The sequence below is a fragment of the Aotus nancymaae genome, unplaced genomic scaffold (genome assembly GCF_030222135.1).
Source record: "Aotus nancymaae isolate 86718 unplaced genomic scaffold, 86718_ANA_hifiasm-v0.15.2.pri h1tg000053l, whole genome shotgun sequence".
Taxonomy (NCBI): Eukaryota; Metazoa; Chordata; class Mammalia; order Primates; family Aotidae; genus Aotus; species Aotus nancymaae.
The window spans coordinates 9708519-9718034 of record NW_026988467.1 but is presented as its reverse complement, the minus strand read 5'-3'; the positions used below and the strand labels follow the sequence as shown (position 1 = coordinate 9718034).

The following is a 9516-nucleotide window of genomic DNA, read 5'->3' as shown; positions in this document are numbered from 1 at the left end:
CTGTGTTGCAGCCACCCCAGGAAACACCCGCAGGGGATAACGCCAACAGCTCACTCGCTAGAGGCAGGGAGTGGCTTACAGCCTCCAGAATGGGTCCAGCCTTCATTTTCTAATTTTTTTTTTTTTTTTTTTTTTTGAGACAGCATCTTGCTCTGTTGCTCAGGCTGGCATGCAATGGCACAATCTGGGCTCACTGTAACTTCTGCCTCCTGCGTTCAAGCAATTCTCCTGCCTCAGCCTCCTGAGTAGCTGCAATTACAGGCATGCACCACCACACCCAGCTAATTTTTATATTTTTGTAGAGACAGGGTTTCACCATGTTGGCCAGGATGATCTCGATCTCCTGACCTTGTGATCTGCCCGCCTTGGCCTCCCGAAGTGCTGGGATTACAGGTGTGAGCCACCATGCCCAGCTAGGACTTCAACCTAAAACTGTGAGTAAAACCGAAATAGACCCACTCTAACAAAGTCTAAAATCAGTCCTTAACAAAATCAAGATGATCCACCAGTTACTTAACTGCCAGAAAGAAATGTTCAACACTTTTCAGAGGATGGTGTCATAGAGTCTCTACAATGAAGCATTTAAAATGTTTAGCATATAACAAAAAATTACTAGACATGTAAAGAACAGGGAGCATGACCCATTAATATGAGAAAAAAAGGTAATCAGTAGCAGCAAACACAATATAACCCAGATGTTGGAATTGGCAGACAAAAGGCATTAAAATATAAAAAAATATTAAAGGATTTAGTGGAAAGGGAGACAAAACATGTGAGCAGATGGGAAATTCAACATAGAAACAAAAACTTTTCAAAAATAATTTTGAAGGCCAGGTGCAGTGGCTATGCCTGTAATTTCAGCACTTCGGGAGGCTGAGGTGGGCAGATCACCTGAGGTCAGGAGTTTGAGACCAGCCTGACCGACATGGAGAAACTCTATCTCTACTAAAAATACAAAAAATTAGCCGGATGCAGTGGCACATGCCTCTAATCCCAGCCACTCGGGAGGCTGAGGCAGGAGAGTCGCTTGAACCTGGGAGGCAGAGATCGTGGTGAGCCAAGATTACACCATTGGACTCCAGCCTGGGCAACAAGAGCAAAACTGTCTCAAAAAATAAATAAATAAAAATAAAAATTAAAAATAAATAAAAATTATTTTGAAAATTACATATGTATTTATTTATTTGTAGAGATGGGGTCTCCCTGTGTTGCCCAGGCTGGTCTTGAGTTCCTGGTCTCAAGCAGTCCCCCCAAAGTGCTAGGATGACAGGCAGAAGCCACTGCACTTGGCTGAAATGGAAACTTTTAAACGGAAATTCTAGAACTGAAAAATCCAGAATCTGAAATAAAGAATTTGTTGGAAGTGCTTAATAGCATATTAGACACAGCAGAAGAAAGAATCTATAAACTCAAGACACAGAAATTATTGAAACTGAAGCACACAGAGAAAGAAACAATGATTAAATAAGACACAACAAAGCATTCACATCTGTAAGACAATATTAAATGAGCTAATATGCTTTTATTTGGAGTTGCAGAATGAACGGGAGAGAAAATGGGACAAAGAAAATATTGGAAGAGGTTATGGCCACTTTCTAAAATGGATAAACTGTAGCAACCTGTGGGTTCAAAAAGCTCAGCACATCCTCAACAGGATAAATAGAGAAATACCGTACCAGGCCATCCACAGACACACCGCTGAAAGCTAAGGACAAAGAAAGCATTCTTAAGAATCAACTGGAGAAATATGGACACATCATAGTCAAGAGAACAAAAATAAGAATTATGGCTGACTTCTGATCAGAAACATTGGAAACCAAAGATAATAGAATGATATCTTTAAAGTGCTGAAAGAATGCAGAATTCTTCATCCTGTGAAAATATCCTTCAAAACTCAAGGTAAAATGAAGACATTTTCAGGAAAACAAAAACTGAGATAGGCCAGGTGCAGCGGCTCATGCCTGTAATCCCAGCATTTTGGGAGGCCGAGGTGGGAGGATCACTTGAGCTCAGGAGTTCAAGACCAGGCTGGGCAATAAAATGAAACCTCATCGTAACAAAGAATCTAAAAAAGTAGCCAGGTGTGGTGACACGTGCCTGTAGTCCTAGCTACTCAGGAGGCTGAGGTGGGAGAATCGCTTTAGCCCAGGAGGCCGAGGCTGCAGTGAGCAGTGATTGCACCACTGCACTTCAGCCTGGGCAACAGAGCAAGACTCTGTCAAAACACACACACACACACACACACACACACACACACAAATACTAAAGTAGGTTAAGGTTAGGGTTTAAATACATTCTTCAGGTGACCCAAATGGAATCTTAGATCTTTGGGAAGGAATAAAAAACACCAGAAATGGTAAATATGTGGGTGTTTATGAAAATTTATTTAAAAAACTACCAACTAGTGAAAGCAAAAATAATAATGATGAATAGTGGCTTTTATAACAAAGGTAAAAATAGAATGTATGACAATTGCACAAAGAGAAGAAAAAGCGTAAATGAAATTATTCTGCTCAAAGGTTTCACACATTATGGGAAATTATATACCATTTATTCAAGGCAGTGTACGAGAAATTAAAGATAAACATTGTAATCTCTAGAGCACACTAAACAAATAAGCAACAAGAATGTTTAAACAAACAAACATAAACAAACGTAAGGAAGCTGAAAAGTCAATGGAGATGGTAAGTGTCAATGTAGGTTCACTGTCAATCACAGTGGTATGGGATGTCAGTAGTGGGGGAAGCTGTGGGCGGGGAGGGGCAGGGGCATATGAGAATGCTCTGTGCTTTCTACTCAATCTTGCTGTGAACATGAAACTCCTCTCAAAAATAAAGTCTACGGGGAGAAACGCCACATACAGGTGAAGGGGAGGAAGGCAGCAAATCACACTGCCACGTATGCACCTATGCAACAATCTTGCATGTTCTTCACATGTACCCCAAAACCTAAAATGCAATTAAAAAAAAAACAGTATGTCAGTAAATTGTAGCAAAATTGTTTCTAATTCCGTTTTAATGCTTCTAATAAAATTCACAGTGCAATAAATTTAACATTGCATAATTATAAACTATGATTATAAATAAATTTTATTTTGCACGAAAAAAAGTATTTAAAAAAAAAGAGCAGATAAAAGATGATTCTAAAATACACTTAATCCAAAATAAGAAAGAAAAGTAAAAAACAAGGAACAGATGAAACAAATAGAAGACACACAGGAAAATGGTGGACTTAAACCCGAGCACGCCAATAATGACACTAAATGTAAATGGTGGACTTAAACCCGAGCACGCCAATAATGACACTAAATGTAAATGGTGGACTTAAACCCGAGCACGCCAATAGTGACACTAAATGTAAATGGTGGACTTAAACCCGAGCACGCCAATAGTGACACTAAATGTAAATGGACTACACGTGAAAAGCAGAGAATATCACATGGGATACAAGAACAAGACCCGACGATATGCTCTTCTTTGTATATGAACACCAAAATTAAGAAAATAAAAAAGAATGGGGGGAAAAGGCATGGCATATAAACACCAATCAAAAGAATGCTTGTGTGGCTATATTAATATCAGACAAAGAATACCTCAGGACAAGTAATAGCACCAGAAATAAAGAAGAACATTTCATTAAAAAAATAAATTCATCAAGAAGACATCATCTAAATGTACATGAATCCAGCTGCAATACATGAAGCAGCTGGGCACACTGGCTCACGCCTGTAATCCCAATACTTTGGGAGGCCAAGCCATGAGGATCACTTAACCCATGATTTTGAGAACAGTCTGGACAACATAGCAAAACCCTGTTTCTATAAAAAATACAAAAATTAGACAAGCATGGTGGCATGTGCCTGTAGTCCCATCTACTCGGGAGGCTGAGGTGGGAGGATCGTTGGAACCCAAGAAGCAGAGGTTGCAGTGAGTTGAGATTGTGCCACTACCCTCCAGCCTGGGCAAGAGAGCAAGACCCTGCCTGATGGTTAATACTGAGTGTCAACTTGATGGAATTGAAGGACGCAAAGTATTGTTTCTGGATGTGCCTGTGAGGCTGTTGCCAGGGGACATTAACATTTTAGCCAGTGGACTGGGGGAAACAGACCCACCCCACCCTCAATCTGGGTGGGCTGCATCTAATCAGGTGCCAGTGTGGATAAAAGCAGGATAAAAGCAGGCAGAGGAACGTGGAAGGACAACACTGGCTGAGTCTTCCGGCCTCCGTCTTTCTCCCATGCTGGAGGCTTCCTGCCCTCGAACATTGGACTCCAAGTCCTTCGGCTTCTGGACTCTTGGACTTACCCCAGTGCTTTGCCAGGGGCTCTCGGGCCTTCGGCCACAGACTGAGGCTGCACTGTCAGCTTCCTACTTTTGAGGTTTGGGAACTCGGGACTGGCTTCCTTGCTCCTCAGCTTGCAGACGGCCCATGGGGGGACTTCACCTTCTGACTGTGTGAGTCAATACTGCTTAAGAAATTCCCCTTCATATATATATCTATCCTATGAGTTCTGTTCCTCTAGAGAACTCTAATATATTGTCTCAAAATATATATATATATGAAGCCAAAACCGACAGAACTCAAAGAAGAAGTCAAGAACTCCACCATCATAACTGGAAATTCTAACACTGCCCTCTGAGACATTGACGGAACAAGCATACACAAAAAATCAACAGCCAGCGGAGTGTGGTGGTTCATGCCTGTAATCCCAGCACTTTGGGAGGCTGAGGTGGGTGAATCACCTGAGGTCGGGAGTTCAAGACCAACCTGACCAATATGGAGAAACCCCGTCTCTATTAAAAATACAAAATTAGTTGGGTGTGGTGGTGCATGCCTGTAATCCCAGCTACTTGGGAGGCTGGGACAGGAGAATCGCTTGAACCCGGGAGGCAGAGGTTGCAGTGAGCTGAGGTTGCGCCACTGCACTCCAGCCTGGGCAACAAGAGTGAAGCTCTGTCTAAAAAAAAAAAAAGAAAGAAATCAATAGCAATGTAGAGGGTTTGCAACAGAGACTATGAGAGGAGAAAGTGGAGGAGACACTTTTGAGAAATTGTATTTTAAAGAGAACAGGACAGGTGCTGTGGCTCACGCCTGTAATCCCAGCACTTTGGGAGGCTGAGGTGGGCGGATAATGAGGTCAGGAGTTCAAGACCAGCCTGGCCAACAAGGCGAAACATGGGAAAATGCTGTCTCTTCTAAAAATACAAAAATTGGCTAGGCGTGGTGGTGCATGCTTGTAATCTCAGCTACTCGGGAGGCTGAGGCAGGAGAATCGCTTGAACTCGGAAGGCAGAGGTTGCAGTGAGCCAAGATTGTGCCATTGCACTCCACCCTGGGCGACAGAGCAAGACTGTGTCTCAAAAATAAATAAATAAATAATTAAAATAAAATAAACATCATGTGCTGATAAGGAATGATCTCCCAGACAACGTGAAAAATGTAAGGAAGTGCTATGCTAAAATCTTTGAAATAAATAAATAAATAGAAAGGCTGGGCATGGTGGTTCATGTCTGTAATCCTAGCACTTTGGGAGGCCAAGGCAGGCAGATCACTTGAGGTCAGGAGTTCGAGACCAGCCCGGGCAACATGCTGAAACCCTGTCTCTGCTAAAAATACAAAAAACAAAATTAGCTGGCATAGTGGCCCACACCTGTAGTCCCAGCTACTCGGGAGGCTGGGCTAGGAGGATTGCTTGAACCCAGAAGGTGGAGTTTGCAGTGAACCAAGATTGCACCACTGCACTCCAGCCTGAGTGACAGGGGAAGACTCCATCTCAAAAAAAAAAAAAAAAAAATGGGGGGAGGTTGGGGAGAGTAAGTATATCGTATGTAATTGCCAACATACACACATATAATTTGACAAACAGTATTTTAAAGAGAGTAAAGAGGCCGGGCGCGGTGGCTCACGCCTATAATCCCAGCACTTTGGGAGGCCGAAGTGGGTGGATCACGAGGTCAAGAGATCGAGACCATCCTGGTCAACATGGTGAAATCCCGTCTCTACTAAAAATACAAAAATTAGCTGGGTGTGGTGGCACGTGCCTGTAATCCCAGCTACTCAGGAGGCTGAGGCAGGAGAATTGCTTGAACCCAGGAGGTGGAGGTTGCGGTGAGCTGAGATCGTGCCATTGCACTCCAGCCTGGGTAACAAGAGTGAAACTCTGTCTCAAAAAAAAAAAAAAAAAAAAAAAGAGCAAAGAATTGAGCGGTGGCTGGATTGGGGTATGAGACCAAGGGTGGATTGAGATGGGAGAATCCACACCACGTGTTTGTGTGCTAGGTGGAGGGGCTGTCCAGGAAGGGTGGACCCAGGAGGGATGGGATCTGATTATTTTATATCTATATAAGTGTGTGTGTGTGTGTGTGTGTGTGTGTGTGTGTGTGTCTCCCTGGAAATAAATACACAAGAAACCTGGGCGGGGAACTGGGTCGTTGAATGACAGAGTGGGAGGGAGGAGAAAGATAAGGAACCCTAAGTAAAAACAAACACAGAAGGTAAGAGCCAGCATTTAACAAACAACAGTCCGCACTGTCTACTTCCTGTTCGCTTTCCAGTACTACCGCTCATCCTCCAGACAGATGCGTTTCAGGAATTCCACCTCCGAAGGCCGAAGGGCATTTCAACCCCACTCAGGCCAAGCGCCGTGGCTCACGCCTGTAATCCCAGCACTTTGGGAGACCGAAGCAGGTGGATCACCTGAGGTCAGGAGTTTGTGGCCAGTCTGACCCCATCTCTACTAAAAATACAAAAAAAAAAAAAAAAAATTAGCTGGGCATGGTGGCAGGTGCCTGTAATCCCAGCACTTGGGAGGCTGAGGCAGGAGAATTGCTTGAACCCGGGAGGTGGGAGGTTGCAGTGAGCCGAGATCAGGCCACTGCACTCCAGCATGGGTGTCAGAGTGAGACCGCATCTCAAATAAATAAATAAGTAAATAAATAAATAAATAAATAAATAAAAATTTAGGAAACCCCACTCAATAATTTGACCATCAAGTAGGCTAAGAGGGCAAGAGGTGTGCTGGGGCAAGTCCCGGGGTTCAAGGGTAAGTATGTTTTTTCTGCTTAAGATGGAGATGGAACTACCACGCTCAGAAGACAGTTTACAACCTATGATTCACCATTCCTGTTTTCAGTCTGTTGACATTTTAAAAATATTATCAATTTTTATGTTAAAACACTAAGAGCCACCAACACTGCCTTTCATCATTCATGAGTGTAAGGCCAGTTGCCTTGCTGGGAGCTCGGACGCACACCCCCCAACCTTTTTTCTGAAAGCTGAGACATGCTTGGACAAGCTCAGACTTGATCGGGCAAGCTCGGACATGCTCAGGCATGTTCCCTTCTCCCCTTCTCTCACAGCCTGGCCTTCCCTTAAAGAGCCTAGTATGCAAACGAAGTCTTGTAATTCTAGCCAATAGCAGCCGAGTCTTTCTAGCCAATAGCAGCTGAGTCTTTCTAGCCAATAGCAGCCGGGTAATTCTAACCAATAGCAGCCAAGTCCTGTATGCAAACAAAGGCTTGTAACCTTACCCAATAGTAGTCCTGCTTTTCCCACACCCTGCTCTCCCACAACCAATCAAGCTCCTTCACTCCCTATAAAAACACATGCCTGAGAGGAGTCTGTGCGACTTTTCTGGTCCGTCCTGTCGGACCGCAGAACCTCACCCGGGAGCCTGAATAAACCCTTCGCATTGGATCTTCTTGTGCTGGCCTCAGTTTCTTCGTTTTAAACTTGGCGAGAACAAACCTTACAGTGAGAACGCCGTTGATATGGTAACTAGGTGAAGGGGGAAAAGCTGAGGGTCAAAATGTGAGCTGATAAAAAGTGGACAGATGTCACCTTTCCCCTAATTCCTCAGCTTTTATTACCATCATGGATGTCACCTTATGAAATAAGAAGTTGGCTGCAATGTGTGGCTGCTAACTCCCATGCTGGGCGCTCGGGGACGGACTGGTGGGGGAAGCCTTTGCTCAGCCCTGGGCCACCAAGGCCCCCCCAGGCTGCTCTCCCGCCGGCCTGCTTGCCTGTGTGAGTCCTGCCTTCATGCCCTGGACTTTAAACACCCTGGGCAGCTGGCCAGGCCCTGGTTTTGTTTGCAGAGTTGCCTAATCTAATATTGGTATTTAGCAAACAAAGCCCACACAAGGGAGAAGTAGGGCCCTCTTGCCTCTTCTGAGCTCCCAGGGGTCTCCAGGGGACCCAAGAAGCATCGTGAGATGGCCCAAAATTTCATGGTCAAATAAATAAACTGGAGTTAACCTTTGTGGTGGACAGGGAATCCTCAGAGTGAGAGTTACAGGGCCAGGCCAGCCCATGCAAGGAGTCTTGCTAGGAGAAAATGGGTCACTCCTGGTGGAGCTGGCCCGGGGTGGACTGTGGGTTGGGAAGGGCTGGCCATGTGTCCCTGACACCCCTTCCTCAGATGCCTGATGCTGCCCTACACCATACGTGGGCCGTGTATTCCTGTGGCCCACGGGCTCTACGATGCGTAGACCTCCCGGCTCCCTCTTCTCACAGCTCCTGGCCCCCTCCTCTCCAGATGCGTGTTCCACGGACCTCTGAAATTAAACAGATGCATCTGATGGCGACCTGCCTTTCACCCAGCAAGACACTCCCGAAGTGACAAAGCCTTAGCTTGGAGGTGGGTATTGCCCCTTCATGGTGACCTTCGGGACCAAGGTTGGAGATCCTGGAGGGCCTGGAGCGGGGGGCCTTCCCACAGGGCTCCGACCAAACCCTTGTCCCCTGTCGTGGATGGTTCAGTTCCAACCCTTATGCCTTGGAGATCACCTCCAGCCCCTGCTGCAAAGTCTACCCACCCGCCCTCCCAAGGAGCTTGTGCGTCTCCCGGGCTGCCACAGAGGGGGATGCGCACCTGGGGAGGTCAGGCAGGGTCACGGGCATGGGCCACAGGTGCTCCTCTGGGACTGGACAGAGCAGGTGATACGCCAGCCAGGAAGGAGGACGGAGGCCCCTCGATACGCATAGGCTCCGGGAACCAGTTCCTCACGTCAGACCCGGGCCCTGCACTCCCCGAGGGCCCAGGATCTAGACGCTTCTGAGTAGCAGCCAACGCCGGACTGACCCACCTCTACTGTGCTGTCCACTGTGACGGCCACCAGCTACAGCGGCTATGGAAATGCGCCCATTTGGAGTTAAGATGTTCTGTAAGCGTAAAACGCTTTATGCACCACATTTCAAAGATTTAGTGCAAAGTCACAACATAAAACATCTCATTCATGTTTCCTTTTTTTTTGAGATGGAGTCTCTGTGGCCCAGGCTGGAGTGCAATGGTGCGATCTCTGCTCACTGCAAACTCTGCCTCCCAGGTTCAAGTGATTCTCCTGCCTCAGCCTCCCGAGTAGCTGGGATTACAGATGCCCACCACCATACCCGGCTAATTTTTTTTGGTATATTTAGTAGAGACAGAGTTTCACCATGTTAGCAAAGCTGGTCTCGAACTCCTGACCTCAGGTGATGTGATCCGCCCGTCTGGGCCTCCCAAAGTGCTGGGAT

At 45.8% G+C, this 9516-nt stretch overlaps 1 long non-coding RNA gene across 1 annotated transcript; it reads left to right on the top strand.

The window, feature by feature from the left end:
• Nucleotides 1-7659: 7659 nt before the first annotated feature.
• On the top strand, nt 7660-9163 carry LOC105731733 (uncharacterized). Its single transcript, XR_001110810.2, has 3 exons — nt 7660-7772; nt 8540-8641; nt 8941-9163. It is a non-coding gene; the product is annotated as an uncharacterized LOC105731733 (long non-coding RNA).
• Nucleotides 9164-9516: the final 353 nt, after the last annotated feature.